The sequence below is a fragment of the Zophobas morio genome, unplaced genomic scaffold (genome assembly GCF_036711695.1).
Source record: "Zophobas morio isolate AGI-343-1 ecotype UQ-CSIRO unplaced genomic scaffold, CSIRO_AGI_Zmor_V1 ptg000029l, whole genome shotgun sequence".
Lineage (NCBI taxonomy): Eukaryota > Metazoa > Arthropoda > Insecta > Coleoptera > Tenebrionidae > Zophobas > Zophobas morio.
The window spans coordinates 1569049-1596764 of NW_026972134.1; the positions used below are offsets into that span (position 1 = coordinate 1569049).

Here is a 27716-nt window from a genome sequence, read left to right on the forward strand (position 1 = left end):
TTCATGACCGTATAGATTGTATACGACTCATGCAACAACTGTGTTTCTTAGTTCCTTGATTTAATTCACGGCATCAGGAGGTTTTTAAAACTCGTCGTTGTATGACCAATCTTGGAAGAAAGTGTCCACTGTTTGTGAGTTGTAAAACTTTCAATTGTGTCTCTTATGGATGTGACATGTTTTATGACAGTTTGGCTAGCATTTGTGCTACTGCTTCTACCATTTTGTGTTAGTGTGCTATTATTTTGTCTACAGTCCGTAATAATTATTTGTTATGTTTGGTCATTTATGTCTTCCTTAATATTCTTTTAGAGAGAATATCTATTAAGACTTGTATTCATTATAGTTAACCAATAATGGAGTGGTATATATTTAAATAGTATTTTTGTAGTGTTAAATATTTGGTATAATAGTAGTTCTCATTGAGTCATTCATTCTGTTGGTTATATTAAATATTATAATAATTTTATTGGTTTGTGATTGGCGTAATTTGTCTAACTATATCATATTTTCAGTTTTTGTTTTGTTTCTTTTTTTTTTGGTCTCCGTAATATTATAATAATTTTATTGGTTTGTGATTGGCGTAATTTGTCTAACTATATCATATTTTCAGTTTTTGTTTTGTTTCTTTTTTTTTGGGCTTTTGCCTGTTGAGGCCGTAGTTTAATAATAATAATAATAATAATAAAAAACCCCAACAAATAGATTCATATACTTCCTTTTGTCTCATCTCGCTATATTCCGTCCTCTCTCCATGTGGCACTGGACCCTCGGGTTAAGTTTATGGTACCACATGTTCAATCATTTCCGAGGGAGTCGTTAAAAAGTAAATTGCGTCTCAAGCGTGCCTAGCCCTTTTTGTCAAATTTTTAGAAAACGGCACAGTTTTATAGCGACCATGATGGATGGGCACAGTGGCAGAGAAGGGCTTTGTTCCAGAAATCTCATTATTAAAATGGAATGATGCGATTTCGTCGCTTTGTAAATATGTACAGATGTTTTGATAAAAGAAAAGGTTGGAAATTCGGATATCCATCCGAATTTTAGTCATCCGACAGGCATAGATCTAGCCTACCACAGCTGGAATAAAGTTTGCGATTCCACCTGAGAGAAACCGAGTCACAGGTAAAAGAACGTTCAATAGATTTATTTTTTATAATGTAATTGATATTGTTAGAGACTTTTTGATAAAAATATGTAAATCGACGGCGATTTGGGCGGTTTGCTGGTATAGACGAGAGAGAACGAGAAGGCACTTCTTTTCAAGACGGGGGTTGCATCCCATTGGTTTTTCTTTGTTAGCCTCCGCCCCCTTTTTGCAAAATGATAAAAGCGTAGTTTGGTCCATTTTTGTCAGTTCTCTGGTCGGGTTTTTGTTGTGTGCAACTCGTTCCTTCTCGACGCGTACTTTGCTTTTAAATTTTGGTTCAAAGTGTTAGTTTTCATTATGTTCAAAGTATTTTAATGTTCATTTTTGTTTGGTGTTGAATTTTTATTTGTTTTCTTTCTACATTTGTGGAAGTCACCGTGAGCGGTGATCCACTTGTTCGTTTTGTTTTTCTGTAAATTTTAAATCATTTAGTGTGTATAAATAAATAAGGGTGACCGATTTTCAACTCAAATTGGACTTTCTTTTCGCGGACTTTGCGGTCAACACTTCCGTTAAAATAATAGTGACTTAAAACTGTGGTACCAGTGAGTGATTCCGTCCCCTCGAGCAGCGAATAGGGAAGTTTCGAAAGGTAAGAGAATTCCCATTTTTCTGTGATGTATGATTAACATTTGCCGTTGTGTTTTCGGACTCTTTTGAGGCCAGTTAGCAATATAATAGCATTGCAGATTTCTAAGTTTTGACAGCACCATCGAACCTAAAAAACGACTGATAATGTAAAGATAAAACGATTTTGAATTCGACATCTCATTTTATTTACATATTTCCACTGAACTTTCTTTTCACTTCAATTTTCTGAAATTCCTTCCTCTTCGACCAGCTTTCCAACGACGCGGTTCAAATAATTAGTCCGGTTGCCAAGTGTTTTCACCAGAAATACCCACAAGTTGACGAAAATGACAAGGGTATTATTTTTATTTAAAAACGACATGTGAAAACACTAAATAACACATCAAAGAAAATTAAATCGCAAGTAATAAGGTTTTTATAAAAATTCCATCAGTCTTTATAATACAAATAATTTCCGGTGTATAAATAAATCAAACAAGCAACATATTTTGGTACTTTCAGTTCATGTAAAATTGTTTTTGTGTCAAACTTTTTATAAATATATTTTACACTGAAATTGCTGTAACATTTCTGCAAAGCTGTGCACTGAATTTGCAGGGGTTGTGTTTTTATTTGTAAAGCAATATTCTTGTTAATAAATTATCAAAAGTCAACTCAAATGCTTTTTTGTGTGTTCCAAACTTCTGTTTTACCCTAACGTTTTCTAGATTATTGTTACGTTGAACGGGTTTTTAACATCGGTGTGGGTAAAACTCAACAATTTTATTCCTTAATAACTCCAATTTACAGAACTAATCACACATCGATTAAGTACAAAATAATTCCGGCGCAACTTGATTGAATTCGCTGGACTCAACTTGTTAACTGAATTCAGCTCTCGTTGTCTGGACTGCACGGCCTGCTCCCGACAGTGGTTCCCATTTAAACAGCTGGACCGCACGGCTGTTTAAATGGGATTGAGTCCTCTACGTACGTTTCTGCCGTGCTTGTCGATCTCCAGCCGCCATGCCATTTTAACTGGAGAATATCTACCCCAGCGTCGGCCAAAAATGTGGCTGATGATCTCCTAAATGCATGGCCCGTATATTCTGCAGAATTTTTTAGATCAAGATATTCGGCTATCAAAGATGGTATTTTTCCTATGGTATTAATTCCAACCACGGGTGTTGAACACCTTTCATGTCTGTAATTTACGAAGAAACGCATATGGCCAGTGTGTGGAGGTCGAAGAAGTGCATATTTTCTATAAACATCCAGTAAGTTGATCCCTTCTGTATCTCCAGAAACAATTGTAAATGTTGGGCAGTGGACATGTTAGTCAATTCTGCTCTTCGCAACGCACCGGCAACGCCGAAAATGAAAGCTACCTATAAATGCAAGAAATTTCAAATGCACACAACATATTGTCAAAACGTACGTTCATCATCAAATATTTACTATCGTCAGCTTCTTGCAGAAATTTATAAAACTCTTCTTTGGAAAACACTCGTGATTTTTTAGCTTTGCAACCATCGTTCTTCCGTTTTAAAACGGAGACTAATTTCGAAAAATTACCAATGTTTGACATTGTGTCTTATATTTATCGTTGATTTCAATATGGAGTAATGACTCCACATGCTAGAGCACTTAAATCCTTTTGCCTTCTCCATAAAATATGCCAACAGTACACTTTCGGATACTACATTTTTCACGTTCTTCTTTTGACACCATGATTGAAATTGTTTATAAATCATTTCATAACAAGTCTTTGATTTTACGGGAAATACCTCTTCTACTGCGGCGCTTGCCGCTGCTGCAATCTCAGGAGGAATATGATTTCCTGCTTCTTCAGAATCAGAATCAAAAGCAGAATTCACAAAATCCATAGTATTGTTGCACATTTATGCTTTCTTACTTTCAGAACGCATACAATAACGAACAAACCACATACGTCAAAAAACAAACAAATTTGGCATAGTTTTTTTTTAACATTAGGGGAAATGTGTCTGAGACGGCATGTTAGATAAGATGGCATACTATCGTTTTTACTAAGTTCGAATTTGAATTTAGCGCTTTGAGTAACGCCATCACGTCACTGTGGCGTAAGTAGAAAATGCTACGTAATTTGAGGTTAACTGGCGAGATGGTTTTCATGTTTGAGCAAACTGTTGAAACAGGTAAGTGTTAAAAACTTTTATCCGTCTCAGAAAAACTCTCGTAAGATTTATTTTGAGATAAGTTGAAGGTTCTAGTAGTAATTTCTTATTTTTATTGTAATTGCGCATAAATTCATGACCACAAACCCAACGGTTTTATTCAAGATAATTCTTTAAAGGTGCACTTTCGATTTAAACGTACTTTTATGTGAGATGGCACAGTAAATCTAAAGATGAGATGGCATGGTATGCCATCATGTCTTTATTGTACTGATTTGTTTTACACCATTGAGATTATGTTTTTATTTGTCAGAAATGGGTCCTTATCGGAGAAAATCATCTCGTCAATCATGGAGTGTATATTTTGTAATGAATTATACACTGTTTCCAAAAGTGGCGAAATGTGGATTCAATGTCAGAAATGCAGAAAATGGAGCCACACAGAATGTGCGGGCTTAGTTCGAAAAGCAAAACAGTTTATTTGTGATCTTTGCAAATAATAAAAATTGTACTTTCAGAGTTAACTAATATTTTGTTTCTTTTTCAAAAAGTTGTTTTCTTTAATTATTTAATTTTTGGAAGTGTATTTAATGTTTTTTTAACGGCATTTGAATATGTTTATGAAAATGTTATTTTGTTTTTTGATAAATAAACGTTTAAGAAATATTTTCTATTTTTTTTCATTTGGTTAATGTTTTTGTTGTAAAATTTTAATGGTATGCCATCTCACCCTTAAGTATATAGATGAGATAGCTTGTGCGGTTGAGATGGCGTAGTGTTAATATTAGTTTATGCGAAAAAGGTTATCGTTTCAAATATGCTTCAAAACATAGTTTTGTGTTAACTAAGAAAATGCCCGAGGTGAAATAAATTAAATTTTTTTTTTTAATTTTTTATGAGGCGATTACAAAAAGTATGCCGTCTCAGACACATTTCCCCTACCTTGGCAATCGGGCATGCATCAAGGTGTCGAGTTAGAAGGTGAGTTTATTAATGAACTGTTAAACGATTACAATAATTATTTGCAATTTTCAAATCTGGAATATCGCTTGTAAAAAAAACGATATTTATGTCTCGAGTGGGAACTCAGAGTACACTGCTTGGGCCAATTACAAAACTCGGCTTCGCCTCGTTCTATAAACCTTGGCCCGCGCACTGTAATCAATGTAATAGTATATTTTATATCGTTCCCCCTCTCGATATAAAATATGCTATTAGAATATTATAAATGTTTGATTTGTTCCTCTCTAATTCTTCGACTGGCAAAGGTTTATTTTCGGCTGTTCAAGATATCTCCGTGCCAAAAATAATAATTAAATATTCATAAAATATGTTAGTTAACCAGTATCAGAAATAGCAAAAAATGATAACAGAATGACTTCTAGGATAATTTATTTAACTACTGTCTTGTGGAAATATTTAATAATCCATCGTCTTCCGTTTGATGCTATTTTTATTAAAGTATAATTCCAACAAGCACGATGACATAACATAAACGGTTTCCAATATACGACAATAACAATTTACATTGATGTTATAAGAATTCCTAAAAGTCTTGACTTCCTAAAATTTCTTTCGCGTTACAGAGCTAAATTGCTTCCGGGATAAATGCAGCCAAGAAATATTACTCTCAAAGCGGAGTACGTAGTCGTGCTTTTTTCTGCCTACGCAGATTTAATATTTCACTCCTGTAAGCAGGCTAAGTGGATTGAATTCGTCCGCGGGTTGTATTTGTACTTGTTAGCGGGCATTCATGCGACTCCAAATATCATTTACTAAATTTTAAGCTACATAAAGCACTAATATTACCATTTCGTGTTTGTGCAAAATATCATACTTATTTTAACATTTCACTCATTCAGCAATAGACATCATCCTGTACTTCTAAAGGGGCAACCACCAGCTTCCCGATCGATAACATCTCACTTCCGCGTAGATTAATTTTTTCGTATCACACTCACATTAATCAATGACTTGCTTTGGAAAGTTCTGCGTTTAAAATCTATTTTTTCTATTTCTAACCACTGAAAGCGCAAAATTACTTGCAAGGGTTGCTGAATAATGCGTTATCTATTACTCATCAGCATCACAGGCATAAGTTATAAAATATGGAACGTTACAAGTTCTAACTCACAGACCACCACTGACGCGGAAAGGCATTCAGGCCAGATTTCTATCTGAGGGGCCAGACGAAATTACTAAATTGAAAATTTAGTTGATATACTTAAGCTTCTATTAACAAAATAGCTTGCCAAAAAAATATACTTACCAATTAATTAATTTCCAAGCATTTAGAAATTTCATTGTATTCAATAAAACATCGGAACGAATATAAATGGAAGTGTATTATAATTGAAAATTATATAAATTATAAAGAGAAACAGTCCAAAACAAACCCTTGTGGGTCCTCATTTAAAATCCGAACTGACTTGACACAGGTTCACAAACTGTAACTTTAAATAGAAAAATGGAAGTGAAAAATGTATTTAGAAGAAAACCATGTCAGCGTAAACACGTTACTACATTGTTTTAGAAAATTCTGAATTACTGAAGTATTAGTTAGGTACTTTAATCACCTGTATTCTTTTATTAAAAAAAAAAACATTAACTCCAGGTTATTATAAAAGTTTAATAAATTTTGTTAGAGCATTAAACGTTTATTTAAGACTAAGTATTAGTTTTGAATTTAAGTGTAGTTGCAGCAGTTACCTGAAGTATTAATTTGGTAAATAAACCGGATTTAGAATTGTTTTTGGAACATAGGGATTTTACATGTAAAAACAGAAAAAATTATGGCTTGAAGAATTAGATGTAGAAGAGGACAAAGACGAATTAACAGATGATTGCTATGCAGCAACATCATCAACAAGCTTATTAACTTCTACGACGACTTAAGTTTGGAAATCCCCAGAGGACCCGGGTGGCTTAGGTAGCATCGCGCTTGCCTGCTACACCTTGGGTCGTGGGTTCGATTCCCGCCCTGCTCTGGGTGTTCTGTATGTCCCCCGTTACCCTGTAATTGGGCCTTCGGTCTGTTGGGTAACGTTAATCAATAAAAAAAAATCGCTATCAGTAAAGCAGTGCATTGTTACTGTCGAATGCAGCATAATTAATATTAACGTCTAACTTTTGTTTTACAATGGTACAGGAAGAGCGATCATGAACTTTACTGCAGAGTGAACAGACAATGTTATTTTTACAGTTTTTAGCTGTGTGATTGAAACCACAGCATCTGTAGCACCGAGTTACTGAAACTGCATCATAAACTGAGCAACCATTTAGACCAATAAGAATATTACCTTTCTCTAACAGACGCTTGTAACTGTCAATGTCAACAGATATTTCAGCGTGGTAAATTCTAGCGTTGCTTTTAACAGGCCACAATTTGTTTACATTTAACTCCGGTTGATCACCTAAGACGTCCTGGTTTTGCTTTTTTAAATATGCTACAAAATCAGTTTCATTGATATTTTCAGAAATACCTACCACTCTGAGACGTGGGAGGACAGGGCTTAATTTTTTCACATTATATTTATTTGACAATTTTTCTTCAGCGAGCTCAATAAATTTATCACTGCAGGGTACTAGCAGAACACCCAATAACAAGACCGCCATTTGCCACAGGTTTGACGACAATTATGTATATATTTTCATTAAAAAGTTGAACCGATTTGAGAATATCGCACTTTGTCTGAAAACAGGATTGTTTATCCTTAGGTTTAATAACAACCTTAGCTTCATTGACCTCTTTTAACTTCTCATCAGCATATGAAATTTTTTTATCTGAATTTAGCTTACAAAGTAATTCACGTAGAGTAGAAATTTCATTTCGTAATGGGGTAATGGCACTGTCGATGATGCTCGGACTTGTATCGGAGATAAGGCCGGAGAGTTGAAAACTTGTTTACAATTAACACACAATAATTTCACGTGCGGAGATCGACTATGAATACGAGAAATAATGGGAACTTCTTCAGGAGAGACACCAACACAATGTGCATAACAGCCCCAAAGATCACAGCAAATTCCCGAGGAAGCATCCACGCTCTACGCTAGCACTACATCCCAGACAATTAACCAAAAGAGAGTCTTCCAGTAAGCCGCTCCTACGGCGCACAAAGGAAATTACAGATGTAAACAATGAATAAATTGCCTACGAAAAAGCCAAAAATTAAAGCAAAACAACGAAACTAGCGGCTTCTAAAACTGCTAGGCCTATTCAGACAAAATTATTTTGGTTATAAAACATCGGTGGTTAAATAAAACCGAAAAAATTATCAAAATTTTAACGAAAACCGGCAGCACTCACAATACACTACTCACTCTCACTTTTCTTCCTTTCTTTTTTTTTCTTTTTCTTTTGATTGTTGATGGTCCTAGAATTTGTCGGTTTGGGTAAAGTACTGCAAGAGGTCCTGAAATTTATCCGCGGTAGTACCAGTTTACTCAGTTAACTTTACAAGAAGAAAAGAAGTAAAATTCAGTAATTAGTGACAAATTAATGTACTGTCAATGAATTTACACATTTTATCACACATCGCCAATTATTTTTTTCTTTTAATTTCAATACCATGAGTTGTGACAAAATATATGAAAACCAATTAGATACAGTTTTTTATTTTCTACAATTTTTCTATTTAATGTTTTGCTCTAAAATAATTAGGGGAGTCAATATTTTCAAGTTTCTGTTTTTACATGTAAACTCTCTACGTTGAACAACGACTCTACACCTGGTGGGTATTATGTTTTTATGCTACACCAATTTAAAATAAGACTTTTTTTGCTTCAAGGAAAAGGCAAGATGGCCTGTCTAGCAAAAAAATTTTGTTTGTTTCGTTAGCCAGGAAAGTGAAAGAACTTCCATGAAAACGTTTTAAATAAACTTGCAAAACTCTTAAAAAAAACTATCAAACATAGCTAAAGAAGACGTTCCTTGTAGGGACTGTGTTATAAATTATCCACTATTTAATATTAATATTTCAAATAATTAATGTAGTTAACCTAATTTGTACACCAATTCTGGAGTAGGATAAAAAAAATTGTCTACATCACGATGGAAAACTGGCTTTCCGGTTCTCGAGAAATGGCCAACCTAACTTATTTTCTTCCGAGATGGAAAACACTTACTTTCCCGCCTTTAGTAGGGTAAATGTGTACAAGAGTACGCACTTGTGGAAAACTGTCAACAACTTTTTAATTTTTTTGGATAGACAAATTTTATGATATAGGTTCGTTATATACATGTTTAGAGATCAGATATATTTAATTGTACGTCCCAACACCACTATATTTTAAGAGTAATTTCAATTTTTGTCAAGATGTGTAAATGCGCGCTCTTAGACAGTTCATTGCACAAGAGTGCGCATTTCAACGCTTATGAGTACGCATTACATTTTATGAAAAAATATTTGTTTCTAAGGTGAAAATAAATGGGAATAAGTGACTACAGACTACACATAAAACGGGGGACCTATTTCTTCGTACTCTAGGGGTCTTGAAAAGACGAGAAAACGTAAAAATAAAGAGTCGGTCGACGGACTCGATTACAACACGCTCAGGAAGTAAAAATAAAAAAAAATCACCATAACCACCACCACACAACTTGAGAAGCAGTACAAAGTAGTAGAGTTAAATAATGCAGTATCGTATGATATGTATCTCCAAGACTATTAGACTACGTATTGCAAGCAATGCGCACTCTTATACAATACCTCGCTGCGCACTCTTGTACATTTGTACATAACCTAATGTTTTCAAAGTTAAAAGCTTTTGATTGACAGAAAGTGTAAAACTGTTAATGTATAACGACACCTTAAAAGTTACAACTAATGACAATTATTACTGTAAAATAAAAGAACTGGTACGTACCTTACAAAAAACTAAAACTATGAGCGGTAAAAATTACATCCACACAACGTGTGAACATAAAATCGTCAGTACGACCAAACTATAAACTATATTCGGGTCACTTTTGCACCTTTATCTCAGGTTTAGCATTAAATTCTGAATGGTATAACTTCATCTTACCCAGATGGCACTAATAAGCAGAAATCATCAGTGCGTACTCTTATACATATTCGCACTCTTGTACACATTTACCCTATACAATAAACTATTTATGTCAACTCATAATCACAACCCGTTTCTTTTTTACTAGCTTGTTTTATGAATAATAATCGATAGAACTTTTATTGACAGTTATTTCTTTTAGATAAGCTCGTGTATCTATGCTATTTTTGAGATTAGTACTATTAGTAATAACTGTTTCCTAAACCAAAAGCAAAATCCCAGTGGAAAAAATCTGTGCCATTGATGTACTTAAAGGTTGGGAAGATATTAGCATAGTTTACCAAAACACAGAAATTAATTTCGTCTGAGATCGGTTGCATTACAGATGACATTTGGTTCGTAAAAGATTATTTCTCTAAAAAATTCGATGTTCTGTTTTCAATACTGCGGTTATAATATGTAGTCGGTTTTTTAGTAAAACTAATTTTTACTCTTCGAACGAGCGGTTTTATTAAAATTCTGTTTAGATACCGTCGTGTCCCGTACTGCTTCCTCCTCACTGCTGCCATCTAGTTGTAGCGCCAAATTTGAAATTTTAAATGTAGGTGACCACAATTCGGCCAACCTGACATTATGATCGTCCCGATCATATACACAAAGTAAAACATAAGGTACATAACATAATAAGTGACAGAAAACATAAGGTGCTTAAACTTCAGTCACACAAACATCATAAGTTACACAAAGTAAAACATAAGGTACGTAACATAATAAGTGACAGAAAACATAAGGTGCTTAAAACTTCAGTCACACAAACATCGTAAGTTAGTGAAACATAAAATGTTAAAAACATAAGTCACATAAATCCAATACATAATATAACGCCTAAATAACATAATGATAAGACGCACATAAGTATCTAAAGTACATAAATCACATAAGTAATTAGGACACATAAAAATCATAAGGGTATTAGAGATGGATTAGAAAACCCAATCGCTTAAAAGACGACTTAAAAGACGAACATGTTAGCGTCAAAACTAGAACGAGGTGGAAACAAAACTAAGAAACACAACATTATGAAATAATGAACAAATGAAACTAATCTCTTTGTCATACATGCGCTTATTGTATGCTTGTAACTTTTCATTCTGAGACTGAGCCTTTTCTCGAACCTCGGCTAAGTCATCTTCTTTTTCAGCTTCAGCGCCCAAAAAATTTCTTAAAGGATCGCTAGGATCGTTTTGACTAATACCGAACAATAAAACGGATGGAGAATTACCAGTGGATCTACAAAACGAATTGTTAATAGCAAATTCAACTGTTCCCAAAGCTTTCTCCCACTTGTTTGTTAACATAGCCAATTTTGACAACATTGGTGTTAAGTCTCGATTGATTCTTTCGATCTGACCGTTTGATTTTGGTGACCCCGTCGCGACTTTAATATGCTGAATCATATGTTCTTGAACAAACTTTTCGAACTCATTAGAGGTAAAACAGGATCCCCGATCGGATACAATACGTAATGGTACACTATAGTGCCTAAAATAATTTTCTAACTGATTGATTACTTCACAAGTTTTGGTGCTCTTGACTGCATACAGTTTTACGAATTTAGTGAAACAATCAATGATCTCAAAAATATATCTTTTACCTGTCGAAGTTTTTTCTAATGGACCATAATGGTCAATATGTATGGTGACAAAGGGTTTATTTCCCTTAGGGATATTGTGTAACTCACTCGGCACAGCGCCACCAATTGGTGAAAAGGTGATACATTTCAAACAATTTCGAACATGATTTTTCACTTTTTCTTTAATACTAGGAAACCAATAGCTGCGTTTTAGATACTCCATAGTTTTGTCCACGCCAACGTGACCGAAATTATCATGACACATAGTTAAGATCTGACTTTCCATCAACGAAGGAACGTAAAATAAAAGCTTTCCTTTGCTCTTTCTATACACTAGTCCATTCCTAAGTTCAAATTTTGTACTTTCGCGGATTTCGAGTTCAGACTTGACCTTTTGAATACTCGAATCTAAATTTTGAGAAATAGCTAAATTTTGTTCCAGTGTATTTTCCTCTAGTACTAAAATATTGTTGGCTCGACTTAAAGCATCAACATGGATCATCCGTGTTCCCGGACGATGTTGCAATTCGTAGTCATAATTTTGTAAGAATAGTGCCCACCTAGAAATTCGAACATTAATATCTTTTTTATTCAGAGTAAGCCTAAAACTATCACAGTCTGTGACAATCGTAAAATGTATACCGAAGAGATATATATGAAATCGTTTAATAGCATAAATAGCGGCTAAACATTCCAATTCAAAGCTGTGATATTTAGATTCGGTTTCGGTCGTCCTACGACTGAAATAAAAAACAGGATGAAACTTTCCCGACGACTGTTTTTGAAGTAAAATAGCTCCAAACCCAGATGTGCATGCATCGCAGTGCAACTCTGTTTGGGTATGCGGATCATACACAGCTAAAAGAGGATAAGAAGCTAATTGATTTTTTACTTGTTCAAAGGATTCAAGTTCTTTTTCACCAAACCGAAACTCAACATTCTTTTTTAACAAGTCATATAAAGGTTTTGTAAGGACGGAAAACCCATTTATAAATTTTCGAAAATAACTAGCAATACCAACAAACCTATGAACTTCCTTAGCATTTGTAGGAATTGGGTACTGCAAAATTGCATCGACATTTTTCGGATCAGGTCTGATGCCATCATTGTTTACTAGATATCCTAAATAAGAAATTTCAAACATAAGAAAAGCACATTTATCAATTCGAAAAAGCAAATTGTGTTGGGAGGCTGCACCAAATACTTCTTTCAAAATATCTAAATGTTCTTCGTAACTGTTGGTCGCTATTAGAATGTCGTCTAAGTACAAAATAATTTTGTTTGCTCGAATTAATTTATTGAAAACTAAATTAATAAATCTGTTAAAAACTCTTGGGGCATTAGTTAACCCAAAAGGCATTCTAAGATATTCAAATTGCCCTAAAGGTGTGATAAAACTAGTAAATTTAATCGACGATTCTGCTACACGAACATGATGGAAACCATCCTTAAGATCAAGGGTTGTAAAATATCTTTTGTTTCGAAGTCGATCCAGATTATCTTCTATCAAAGGAGTAGGAAAGTTGTCTTTAATAGTAATTTTGTTTAATTCGCGATAATCAACGCAAAGCCTTAAATCACCTGTCTTTTTTCTTACCAGTACAATTGGACTACAGTAATCAGAGCTACTAGGTCTAATAATGCCTCGTTCTAATAGATCATCTAACATGTTTTGTAATTTTTCTTTTTCAGAAAAGGATAAACGCCGTGGTCTAAAAGAGATTGGTTGATTATTCTTAACACAAATGTTCATTTCGTAATTACAATCAATCTTTGGCGAGTCATTACATAAATAAAAATTATCATACACTTCCAAAACTTCCACTTTTTTATCATAATCTAAACAAGGATTGATCTGTACTTCTTTGTTACTTTTTATTTCTTCACCTACCTTAAAATCGACATGTAAAATTTCGTCGAAGTTATTTACTTTCTCAAATTTGTTTGAAATAATTTTTAAATGATCTCCTAACGTAAACGTGAAACCCTTGGTATTGAGAAAATCTCTACCTAATATAGCGTTAAAGGACATGGTGCTATTAGGAACTACATAGAATTTTATGGGTAAAACAGTTTCATTAACAAATACTTCCGTGTTAAAAATACCCAAAATATCAAGCTTCGATCCATTCACACCCACGAAATTTAAATTTGGATTTAGACCTTCATTGAAATTATTTTCGGTGACATACCGAACTTTTACAACTGAAATTGGGCTACCTGTATCGATTAATGAATTCAAATTATAGCTACATTCGGTTTGACAATCATCTTTAACATTAATCTTAACGTTTACCATATAGGGATCTTGTGTCTCGGTTGATATCACATTGGTGGTGTTGTCTTCCTTTTTCTTCCCTGGACAATTCCTCTTCTGATGTTCCTTTGAACCGCAATTGTAACAGGAACCCTTTTCCCTCACCGGAATTGGACAGTTTGAGGCGAAATGGCGCACACCATTACAATTATAGCATCTTCTAATTATGTTCTGATTTGGAGGGGGTTTACTACTGCCCTTCGCTCCTACAGACCCCGGAGAATAAGTTCCTTTGTTTTCGTTATGCTTTCGGAAACGTTGACCAACAGATTGAGTCGAAGGTGTACGGGTCTTTCTAATCTTCTCATAAACTTCAATTTTTTTCTTTAAGTCGACATAAGTTTTAGCTTCATACAACAAAAATTTGTGTTCAGGATCATCGTTGATACCTTGAATGACATATTCGATTACTGACTCCTCTTCAATTTGACCCTTTGAAGCGAGTTCACGCATCTTCAACAAGTATTCCTGGAGAGATTCTTCTTTTTTCATTTTTCTATTATTCAGCATGCGATGCAGTTCAGCAGTGCTCACCTTCTTGGAAAATTCACTCAATAACCTGCGTTTCAAGTCCTTCCATGTACCCAAATTCCTCTGACTTTGGATAAATAACTTAGCAAGCCCAGTTAATGATTTCTTCGCAAAAACTAGTCGTTGCAGTTCCGACCAGTTCATAAGTTTAGCGATGTCTTCAAAGTCTGCGACCCAAGTCTCGATTGCATAATTGTCATCACCACTAAAAGTGCGTACGGAATCTTCGATGTCTCTGAAAGACATGGTGAACGTAGGGACTGCTGCCGCGCCTGCTCGACCATCATCACTGTCTACCGGATCATCTTCGTCGTCCTCGTCTTCACTCTCTTGTTCTTGAACAACTCTTTCTTGTGTAAACAGATCAAAATCAGTCAACACTGAACAAATTCTCTCGGCCACTTCTTGGTGAGTACCTACACAATTCAACCCCAGTAGAAGGCCGACTCCACAAAGTTCTGCGATCGTAAAATTCTGCACTACCTCATCCACTTTCTCATTGAAGTCATCTGATGCGATCTCAAAAGGGAAACCCGTCCATTGACACAGCTTCTTTCTGTTCAACCGACTACCGTCGTCAAAGGCAAGGCCGTATAGCGTACGTACCGATGCATAAGGACCATTCTTAATAGCGTCGTCACACAACTCCACTTCTTGGAGGGTTCTTGCCATCTTCTCCTTTTATGAAAACGCGATGAGTTGACATAACCTCACATTTCCCACGTGCTTGACTCTTCTACCATTTATCCGTGTAACTATTCCATGAATCAGCACTTCACAAACACAAATCGGACATTGGTCATTCCGATGTTAAGGTCGTTCATCCCACTCCTGAAATTGTAGTCGGTTTTTTAGTAAAACTAATTTTTACTCTTCGAACGAGCGGTTTTATTAAAATTCTGTTTAGATACCGTCGTGTCCCGTACTGCTTCCTCCTCACTGCTGCCATCTAGTTGTAGCGCCAAATTTGAAATTTTAAATGTAGGTGACCACAAATATAAAATATAAATAATGCCACGTATAACATTCTAGTCAGAACTATTGAAACGAAATATCAAAACAATGCATGTTGTATGGAATTTTTATTTAGTGCATTTCTAATAAAATTTCGAGGTGAAACTTTAAAAATTTAAAGTCTAAAGATATGACTGTATATTTTTATGTTAGTTTAATATACTATTTTTTCTACTTTTCCCGATAGTTTATTTAAAAAAATTGACACAAACGACAGACAGACAGACGTCAGGCAGAGAGAAACGGAAGACAACCTCCTTAGCTTACACTTTGGAGGTAAAAATAGTAAATATTATTTAATTCTGATTAAATATTACCACTAAAACACAGACTTAAACGCTTATTTTGTTAGTTTTTTAGGGAATGACGAAGAATTTCTTCCATTTGTCTGGATGTATTACCGTACTTATTGCTTTAATAAAAACAGAAATATTTTCAAGGATAAATAAATAGGATCATTGTAGCGGAAACAGTTTCACAATGGAAGCTTTTGTGAAACTATTTTTAGAAACTGTTTATTTTGTAATGTTGGGAGGTACCATATTAAAGAACGTCACGAATGTCATATATACATCAAGTATGAGCGATCAAATCCATAACCTCATCCGTTTTGAAATCATTTCATAAATGACAATTATATTTGACACCACGATGGTATAAGTAAGGTGTTTCAACTCCATTAATAAATTTTCCTAAAACGGGTGCTGTCAAACTGATATCGTAGTAGTTCAAGTTAGGTACCACAATAATGTTACCAATTCCAAGAATCTGCACTATCGACTGACGCTTGACATGACATTTCTCGTACATTTGATTGGTTAAAATCGTTCCTAGCAAAGTTAATCGCGAATTAACTTTAATTTTGCTTTTTATAAAGCGAGTCCTAAAAAGACGTCACAGAACCTAATCTATAAAGCTGACATTTCTGACAACTTGCGTTCAAGGACATTTTTACGCCAATTTCATTCATTATTGTAAACAGTTTCATCATAGTATCCGGCAGACGGCGCTAGAAACTTCAAGCTCCCGTGGCCTCCTGGAATGTCTTGGAAAAAAAATCATTTTAAACTCGGAGTTAGCAGACCTATTATATACGCCCGTGTTTGAAACTAATTATATCAAACAAATGTCAAACATCATTTGTCAGCGTTGCCACCTAGCCAGACCCTGTGCAAAAACCCAATAATCCTGACCAGCTTTTTCATTTTTTGAATAAAATAACGGGTAAAATAGAAAAAATAGTGTACTAGACTCGTACAATAAGACATATTGTAACACTCGTTCTTAGTTCGTAGTGGTGCACCCATCACTTCACTCGTCATGCCCCAAACAACTCGTGCTACACTAGAATGTCGTATTAAATTAATAGGAGTATAATAATATTCCATTCTATTATATTATATTTTTTAATATGATGTGACACTAAAAATTCCATCTTATGAAAATTTTGCACATTTAAATTAGTTATAAGTTATACCAGATTAATCAGGAATTCTATTTAATATAAAAATCAATACAACCCTGTAAGATTTGCTGACATAGACAACTTTTTTATCATTAGTTCCAATTAACGTTAAATTTGATTCGCGCGTAACCCGCACACGAGCACGAATGGATTGACAGACGATAATCGAAAAAATGTACACAAAGCTACCACTTTATTTCGTAACCGCATCGTTCCTGGTTAATTAATGGAATGATTCAATTTAGATTAAAAAAATCACTTCTGCAGTTAGCTATTAAAAGGCACGTCTTCTCAAAAATTGAAATCCAATAATTGAAACAGCGCTTGAAAAATTGCCTCACGTCGACAATAAATTCTACATCGTCCGGTCATAAATGTCTAACATTTAATCCGGTTGTTAAATGTGTTGTGCAGAACCTGAGCGCATATACTTTAATCAACTCTCTTTCGGTTTAAGAGACAGAGAACAATTTATCAAATCTTATTTCCTTTTCAAAGTTGAAGCATAAAGCAGACACAAAATTGTTGGGTAATCAAGGTCGCCTTCCGGCAAGTTTTAACTTGAAAACAGTGTACAGTGCAGACATCAATATTACCAGACAAGTTTGTAATTAAAGAGAATAAATGGAGGACGTCAATGGCAACAAAACAGTTGTTTTCGTAGTGCGTCATTGAGGCAGTAATTGCGATTTTGTTTGTTTGGCCTTTTGATGTAATATCAGAAAGTTTATTGCTATTTTAAAAATTCCTTAAAAAACATAAATATCTACGCTTAGCTACGGAGTACGTACTATATAAATTAATTAATTAAAAATGGAGGATACCTTCAGCATTTTTATCTAAGTTTTGATTGCAAACATAACATATTTCCAAGTAAGCACGATCACAAAAAATAGCATCTGTGATTTCTCCAGCTTTATCAGTATTTGTATAATTTTGATAATGGGACGCACTAAAGTGAAACTTTTGCATCTTTTTATTGTGCAGTTTGTGAATAATGTAACAAAACGTAAAAAGTAATACATGGTAGCGATTTCGTGTGCTTGATTTTTTTCAACAGGATGGAGTGGAAACATTAAATTGTTTAAGACAGTTTTTTGATAACCACATAATAATCAGTCGAATTGCAGATATTGCTTGGGTCCCTCGCTCCTGTGATTTGACATGAAGTGATTTTTTTCTTGTGGCACCATCTTTAAAACTCTATGCTACAAATATCTGTTCAAATCTTTGCAACAAAAAATCCAACAAAAGTCCATGTAAATTCTGAACAATCAATCCTATTATCATCCATGGGCAACAGTTTCCAGGCCGAATGCGGCCCGCCGACTGGAAACTTCCGGCCCGCCAAAGATTTTTTGATTGGTGTAACTTTGGCCCGCAATGTGTACAATTGAATTCTTCAATTAAAATTAACGTTTTCAAATTTACAATTTACCTTTTCAATTAAAAAAAAAACTAAATTTGAGAAGATAAATTCCAATAATATATTATTCAAACATTTTTGCAAGATCTTGAGTCAGAATATGGTGACGTTCTTTATTATACCGAAGTACCCTGGCTAAGTAGAGGGAAGATGTTACAGTGCTTCTATAATTTGAGAAGTGAAATCCAAATTTTCATAGAAATGAAAGGGAAGTCAATTCGCCAGTTACCGGACGAGGTATGGCTCTCTGTACTTTCATTTGTAGTTGACATTACCGGGTACTTAAATGACCTTAATGTAAATTTACAAAAAAGGAGGTTCGCACACATCAAGTCGTTCCGAACTAAACTTCAACCATGGGAAACTCAATTACGTGCAGAAAATACTTACCATTTTCCTACACTTGCTAATTACAAAAATTTTGATTCTGCCGCTTTAGCAAATGAACTAAACGTATTAAAAGAAGAGTTTTCAAGGCGCTTCCAGGATTTCAGTAAGCATGAAATAGTTATTTACATGTTAAGTGCGGGAACAGTTGTTTTGCAGACGAGTGTGTAGTTTCCAAGGCGAGTGCGCTCCGCGCACGAGCGGTGGATTTCACACGAGTCAAGCAAAACTGTTCCCGCACGTAGCATGTACAAAACTTTTTGCGCGAATCCATTATGACAATATTTAGAAATTTATTTGCTAGAAATTTGTTACATTTCATTTGTGAAGTAAATCAAGTCGTCGATAACCAACATCTAGTCACCTGAGCAGCAGAACTGTCAAAGCTAATTGAAGCTAATTTGTACAAAATGTCTTCGGATGGTAGTTGCACCCCTCCAGAAGTTAGAGAAACTGCAAATATAGCGGTCAGTAATTTATTACCAACAAAATCCCGAGCGCGATACGAAAATAGCTATCACGAGTTCGTCAAATGGTGTGATCGTAAACATATCAAAAATTACACCGAAAACTGCTTGCTAGCGTACTTCGAAGAAATCAGTATTCATAAAAAGTCACTATGGTGTATTTACAGCATGTTAAAATCTTGCATTAATTTAAAACATAACATTGATATTTCTAAGTATCCAAAATTAATAGCTATGTTGAAAAGGAAAACAGAACATCATAATCCCAAAAAATCACAAGTACTTAATGAAGAACACATTCTTAAATTTTTAAGCGCTGCACCGAATAGAGACTATTTACTAATGAAGGTAATTTTTATTTTATTAGTTCATATTGACACATTGAAAATGTATTCTTAATATTGCAGGCACTGTTAGTTATCGGCATCTCTGGCGCGTGCCGCAGGGGAGAATTATGCAAGATGTTAGTTGATGATGTTGTTTTCAAAGATGACATTGTTATGGTTTGTATTCCTGAAACAAAAACCTACGTTAAACGAGAATTTTTCATATCAAAAGGTGATTGGATCAAAGTAATTGATCAGTTCTTAAAAATACGATTGTTAGTAAAAGGTAAGAACAAAAGATTATTTTTAACATACCGTGATGGAAAATGTATAAATTCCCCCGTCGGTATTAACACTATTGGCAGAGTACCATCTTTAATTGCTGGGTATCTGAAGCTGCAAAATCCTCAAAATTACAGTGGTCACTGCTTCAGGAGAAGCAGTGCTACATTATTAGCAAATAAAGGAAGTGACTTTTTATCAATCAAACGGCATGGTGGATGGAAATCTTCGTCAGTTGCCGAAGGTTACATTCAGGATTCTGAAAAAAATAAAATGAAAATTGCAGACATTTTCTGTGCAGAACCAGGATTGTCAAAATCAAATACTTACATTTTCTCTGCAGAACCAGGGCCGTCGAAACCAAATAGTTACCATGTTTCCACTGCTCTTAATAACGAAAATACTTTAAAGGCTTCTGGTGTTTCGATTTCCTCCTGTAATCAATGTACAATTAATGTAAACATTTACAACAGTAATAAGAACAAAGACACCGAATAATTAGTAGTTCGTTCATATTTACCTGTAACATTAAAACTTCTGTTACTATCTTTTGTAATAAAATGTTCTCTAAATTTTGTCTTATTAATCATCTTTAGTTGATCACACCGTGCCCTTTAATCGGTGTTCACTGACTAGAGATGGGTCGTTACTTTAGGAACCGTTCCATTGTAGCGCTACCATCGAGTAGCGGAGTGTAGCGCTCCTCGCGACAAAAGTAACACGTTCCACTCTGCGTTCCACTTGGAACTTGAAACGATATTTGTACGGGAGTTACGGGACGGAAATTCAAGGAACGAAATCATAAAACACGTTTGTCCGGAACGTTACAAGAAACGCAAATAGTGAGGGCTTGGGAACTGAAAAAAAAAGAGAATAATCTTTCAGTCATTAAAATAATTGTGTGTTTATCAACTCGAAAAAAGATATCAGGAAACGTTTATAAATAGGTATTTATTTTATAATATTTATGAAAAAAAAAAAATAAAAACAAAATGTATGCAACGCAGATCAAAAGTAAAGGTTTAACAATATTTAAATAAACAGATAAAATAAAAAGCAAAGCGGTTTTATCATAAAGCAATCGGCAAAATCAGCAAGTGTTGTATTTTGTTTGAGGGCGGTATCAAAGACGCTGCATATTCGATAATTTTTTGTAAGAATGCGACGGTCGATATAAATGACTCATTATCAGAAAAGATATAAAAGCTTAGGTATAAAATAGTTTATAAATAAGTTTTAATTGAATACATGTATTTCAATAGGAACCGAAAAAAATTGTAAAATCTCAGTCTAGTAGAAGATTGGGAATGAACACAGAAAGTTGCGAAAACAAGACTATAAAAATATTTGTAGTTTTGTTTATTTTATTATTTTTTTTATTAAAATGAAAGTAGAGTGCCCGTCCTAATTGTTGTCAGTATTTATTGTGTCCAGAATGTCCGTTCGCTACATATTGGTACTTGAGATTGGAACATTCGTTCCAAGTTCCAAGCGGACAAGTGGAAGCGTCGTACTCAAACGCCACTCGTGATGAATACGTTCCAAAGTAACTAGTTACTTGGAGCGCTATTTTCTTGTAGCGGTAGCGGTTGTAGCGCTCCACGCGTGGAACGATTTTGCCCATCTCTATCACTGACACTATTGAAAGCACAGAGTCTGTCACCTTGTCATCTGTCAAAAAATTTCCAATAGATGGTGCTGTCCTTTTTCAAAAATTAATTTATTTCAAGAAAATCTTGATGTTTTCAACATAGAACAAGTTGAAAAGTAACATTTAAGCTTAGATTCTTTAACTTTGGTAGGATAGTTTATTTTTTAACGTTCTTTTAAAGAAGAAAAAAACCCCCCGTTTTTCGCACACGAGTGCTCGCGAAACACACCAGACCTGCAAATTTGACGTTTCCGATCGCCCTTAGAGTGCGTGATAACTTGATTTTTGATTAATGAGCGCAAAATAGTTATTTACATTATGAGTGCGGTAGGTAACATTTTGCAGGTTGAGGTCCTAATTTGCCACCCGACGCGAAGCAGAGGGTGGCATGGGACCGAAACCTGCAAAATGCCTAACGCACGAAAATTGTATTCAATTTTTTCGCCGACATTGATTTTATTTTAAAAAATATTTGTTTTTAAAAATATTTTTCGAAATGGAAATAATGAAGTGACAGTTTATAGACTTGACGTTTGCTGAAGGAATCTATAATACCGGCAGCCATGAGATGGCACCATGTGATTTTTTTTTTAATAATTCATTTTTTCTAATTCAAAAGTTTTGATCGAACAAAACATGATGTAAAGTAGTATTCAAGTATGTTTTCTTTTAATTTTTAGACAGAACTTTTTTTATTAGAGCTTCTAGAGGCTAATGCATATTGAATTACTTTGGCACCCAAAGGCGGTAAAGCAACGGTAAATTGATATTTGGTGCGTAAAGTCATTGTTACGCGGCATGTCAAAGGTGTATGAATGTTTTGTTTACATGTCAGGAGGCGAAAAAAATATTTTAAACTAAATCAGAAATGGATTCACGGAATATTCCCGTAAGTGAGGATATTTTGAATGCTGCCCGGGAAGCTTGCACGAGTCTGCTCCCTGCGAAATCAAAGGAAAAATACTTATACTTATAATAAGACGTATGGAGTATTTTGCCAGTGGCGGGAAGCGAAAAAAGTGATAGTTGCTATGCAGTAATGGTTGCTATGCAGTAATGGTAGCTATGCAGTAATGGTTGCTATGCAGTAATGGTTGGCTATTCAGTAAAATGAGTTTTTACTGTACGATTTGAAGTGCATAAATCTAGTGTATTATTGAATGAAATGCGAAAAAATTGTTTGACTGTCGTTGTATGCGAAAAACAAGTTCTGCTTGGTTGCTACGTTATTGAAAAGCGTTACCTACTATTATTTTTTTATTCGTACTTGACTTTTACATAATATTTAAAATTATTAACGCAAATAATATCTGGTTATGAAATGCGAAAAAATAGTACACGCGCCTCGATAGAAAAGTCTTTTCACAACTCGTATGGTTTTTAAGTTACTCGTTCGCTTCGCTCACTCGTACTCAAACGAACCATACTCGTTTGGTAAAACTTCACTTTTCTATACTTGGCACGTAATGTACTATTTACATCTTTTTTAATCCTTTTGACGTGGACGTAGAAATCATGCCAGAGAGTTTACAGATGGAGTTAATAGAGTTTCAATCAGATGATGCCCTGAAAGCCATCTTTAATAGAGATGTGACTTTGCTTGATTTTTATCAAAAATACTTTCCCAAAGATAAATACCCAAATTTTAAAATTTTTGTGTAAAATAATGTGTCTCTTTGGTAGTATATATTGGCTGTGAGCAGTTTTTTACGCAAATGAACTATACAAAATGCAAAAATCGATCGAGAATCACGGACCAAAATTTAAAACACATCACTATGTGATCACATATATTATGTTGAAGTGTCTTTTTGAATAACAAATTTGTTTTAATTTTATAGTACATTTATATTTTATTGTTTACAGTATGTTTGTCCTGTATTAAGTGTACCCTCATACATATATAATAATTATTGTGTATTATTATTTATTTGGTGGCCCGCGGTTGCCCGATATATTTTCCGTTAGGCCCGTCTTACAGAAAAGGTTGCCCATGGATGCTATTATGTTAGAAAGTGTTTGTAGAAATTTTGAGAGGAGTTTTTTTGCTGTTACTTTAAAACAAATATACAATAAATAATAATTCCATACCGTACATATGTATTATTCCTTCCATTTTTTTATCTATTCAACTTTAAAAAGATGTTTAAACGGGTTAATTTAATCATACGAAAAAGTGACGTTAGGTTGTACCATTCCACGTTAACCGTCATTAATTATATTTTAGATTTATTATAGACATACTTCACAGTATCAACGCCAACTTGATGACTTTTTCAACTGAGAACGCTCGATATCTAAAAACGGATTTACTTTTGCTTTCAAACGATGGATGATGGAGACAAGATCTAAGAGTTAGTATGGGAAATCGGTAACCATGATACCTAGTGATGTGTCGAGATTTCCTTTATAAGCGGCTTATTAAATGCTTATAATGTATAGTGTTTTGCAATTCAATATGACACTGCTCTCAACACACCTAGCAATTAATCGACTTCTGTTACTGACATAGTGTTGTTTACTGTCTAATGTGGAGATGTGTGGTGTTTCCATTATGAACAGGCAAGTAATGACATTCTGTAATATATACCAGCTTTACGTTTTGCTTTACAATAATGAGAGCGACGAGATTCCACCGATAAGTACTGTTAATACAGTGCTTACCATAAAAAACTTTGTCTATAAATAACATTTAATAATTGTATTATTTATTGACAAAATTTTTGTTATTTGAACGTCAAACGTGAAAAATTATTCAAAAAAGGTTAGCTCAACGCAGGAATGATTCCAAGTCCAACGACGAGACAGATTTTAAAAAAGCCGCGGTAATGGCACACTTTCATATATACAATCACAGGTTCAAATTGACGATCAGTAGTGGATAGGGAAAAAAAGAGGGGGATTGAGTCAATTAGTTAGGTAGTTTAACACCATAGCGTCTTGAGTTTTATTAATTGCATACCTTAGATGTTTTAAGTTTTTGAATTGTATCAGTACTAAGAGATAATATTCTGTGTATATATATATTTTCTTCATGCGCATGTTAAGTACTCAGTACTCAGATCATGTTCATGTATGAGATATTTAAGTTAATGTTAACGATACTCTAAAAACAAATAAAACTTGACAACAATCGGGCCGATAGTTTCGGAGATTGTCTATCTAATAAATATTGACATAGACGACAGACAGAACCTACAGACATACAGACGCCAAACGACAAACAGAAATGGCGAGCTACTTTTGTACTCTATATCTGTTCTTTATACTCGATTATAGGAGTCATGGAAGGTCGAGAAAACATGAAAGTAACCATCGGCCGGATGGACCCTGTCCTAATTTGCCAAAAAATCATTATAGAGTAATAAGTAATATAATATTGGCCCGATTACTCATGAGATGAATTTTGCAGTAAATCATTCGAATTTATGCTGAGGTTATATTTTTTCTACCAGTCATCAGGGATTAATAATAGTAGTCATTTTTACTTTTTAATTAAAAGGCATACAAAAATTATAAATTATGGTATGCGCTGCATTCACCGTACAATTCGTTGGTAGCGATGTGCGTTATTCATCAAAAATATTTCTTGAAATAATCCTAGCATTCAGTCAAACCAGACAGAAAGAATTTTGAGTAAACATTATCCGCTGCCGTACAAAATTTTCTAGCACGAAAAGGGATATTTCGACTTTACTCAGATTGTCCTGACGCGTATACGTATTTACAACATAAAATAATGTTACTTCAATTGGTTAAATAAGTTCTTCACTTTATTATAACTATCTTATAACCATTTTTATTTGTGAAATCCTTTTTCTAAGAAAGCTGTTCAATATTCGGCAAAGCGTAATAAATAAGATAGATTGATGAATTTTCCCTAAGAAGTTAAGAAGTTAACGTTCTTTTCCTCTTCCCAGATGTCATTTTGATTGCGTTTAAAATAAGAAAAGGGAGTTATTGATCTCGTTATTTTCCACAACCATAAATAAATCGGCTTTTTCACTGGAAACTGAATTGAATTCTACCTGATTTATCAGTGTAATAAAGCTTCTCTTTAAATTTTCATGCGATATTAAACGCTCCAATAATGTGGAAGGTTGTTAGGGCTTTTATACGTTTCAAATCGATTGTCTCGCCTAAGTGGACCGTGCCAACCAATTTTCAGGAAAAAGAAAGATATCGTACCCAATGGTCCAATTGTTTCATGTGTGAAGATTCTCAACTTTTACGAAATATCATTCGACTAAGACTAACATCAGATATGCATGCCAGTGTGATAATCATAACTATTATATTTTTATGTTTTATATTACATATTTATTTAATTATAAGCTTTAAAACAACAATACCATATTACGGTTAAGATTGTTATTTTATGACACCTGTAACAAATTATTATTTTTTTTTGTAAATGTTTCATGAGTCATTTCATTGCACAAAAAACCGTGAATAATTTTCAGTTCTACTTGATTTATACTTTCAGTGCACAATTATTTTTCGTGTTTTCATGAAGTGCAATTAGAAAGGGCCGGTGGTTTAGGTTTTTCCGCTCGTATCACTCCTAGCTGTAGTGGTCCTCACCACTTGACGCAACTTTAATTGTCCCCCAAAAAATGTGGTAACAAAAGAGCATGATTGATGAATATTATGAATTATTCTTGCTAGAGACGGGAAGTAAACCTCTATAAAACGGAAAACAATTTTTATTAAATTCAATACATAGGTACATCTAAAAGAATTATTTGAAATAGTCGTTTATTTTTCTTTGGTTCTTCGGCCATTGAGATATATTTTCCATTCTTGTTGTCAACTGCAAAAGGTTGGCTACACGCTCACCACTTTGCCATTCTTCTCTAATTTATTTTATGTTTTATAATTGCTTTTTTTGCAACCGAACTTGTTGGCAAAGTTCTTTAAGACTTTAAGACCATTTTGCTGTTGTTGTTGGTCTTCTTTTGGGCCATTGCGAACACACATACAACCACGAGACACACTAATCAAATAAGAATTGAAAACAGTGACTTTGTGTTGACAAAAAATGCACCTGCAGGTCTACGAATTGAATTACATGTTTTTCGCAGAAATCATCAATTTTGTTCTCGCTTCCGTTTTACACAGAGTTGGGTGCATGTATTTTGATACCTTGGGACTTACAAACATTTTCCGTTTCCGCGTTATGCAGTTTCCGGCTTATACGGACCAAAATACATTAAATTAGGTATTTGAAAAAACGGGACTGCGGAAAATTTCCGCGATGAGCAGTTTTCCGCCTTCTACAGAGTCCGGCATAGACAGGTTTCACTGTAATAGAATAGATGACAGCAAAAATAATACTTCTTGACATAGTTATAATGGAACTAAATATCACCGCTAAGATAGGATACTTTAAAATAATTACAGAATTAAGTAACAATAATCAATAATCATCTACGAATGTATGTATATTACACAGCTGTTTGACAAAAAAATTCTGGTTTGTTGTTTTGAAATAGCTGATCGAAAGTCCCGGGTTCGAATTCTGTGTCCGGGTATTTCTAATTTTTATTGATAAAACCAAGAATAGGTCACCCCATTTTCTCGAATATGTTCAAAAATTTAGGAATATCGCGGACACTTACATTTAATAATAATAAAATGATTATTAATAAAATAGCAGCTACGCACCGAAAATAATAATCGGAGCGATTTGCGCCGTTGCTCTTTTGTGTTGAGGAGATAAATAAATCAAATTTCGTTTCTTTTTTACGTAAATAATACATTTTGGATCTGCTGACACTGGTGTTTGAATGTGATAATAGTCGAATTCTTTCGAAGTATAAACAAAAGCAGTAGAAGTTCAGCATGTACTGAGAATATTTTTTTCTATTTTAGTACATTATGCACACTTGGGCGGGCCGCACCCCCTTGGAATTTGCGCCCCTTGGGCACCCGGGCTGTGGGGGTGTTTTTCAGGCCACTGATTTGTACGTTATAGAAATTATATTACAACAAAAACTGCGAAATCAAGCTTCACGATTTTTCAAAGAAGCAGGATTTATTAGACTGCACTCCAAGGACGAGGGAAGTTCTGTCAAAATAAGCGTCCCCCAATTTTTTTTATGTATCTTAAGACTCAATCTTATTGATACTGTAACAAAGCGTATACCTTTGATTATCTCTCTCTAAAATATAGTAATACATTTAAAAACAAATGTTATACTTGAAGACCCCCGACAAAAAAAAAATAACCCTTAATTAACCTGAAATTGGTTAAGAGAGCTTATTCCTCCACCAGTGGGAGTTAATAAAAAATGAACTCTCTCAGTGGAGATGCCTCTAACTTCGGCTAA

General features: G+C 34.3%; 1 protein-coding gene and 1 long non-coding RNA gene across 2 annotated transcripts in view; both read right to left on the bottom strand.

The window, feature by feature from the left end:
• Positions 1-27716, bottom strand: part of LOC135137605 (cholecystokinin receptor type A-like) — a 389560-nt gene that overhangs the window by 84980 nt on the left and 276864 nt on the right. The window lies entirely within an intron of this gene.
• LOC135137589 (uncharacterized) lies at positions 19434-20627 on the bottom strand. The gene is made up of 4 exons (XR_010281879.1): positions 20254-20627; positions 20064-20167; positions 19767-19992; positions 19434-19638 (listed from the first exon to the last, which is right to left on the bottom strand). It is a non-coding gene; the product is annotated as an uncharacterized LOC135137589 (long non-coding RNA).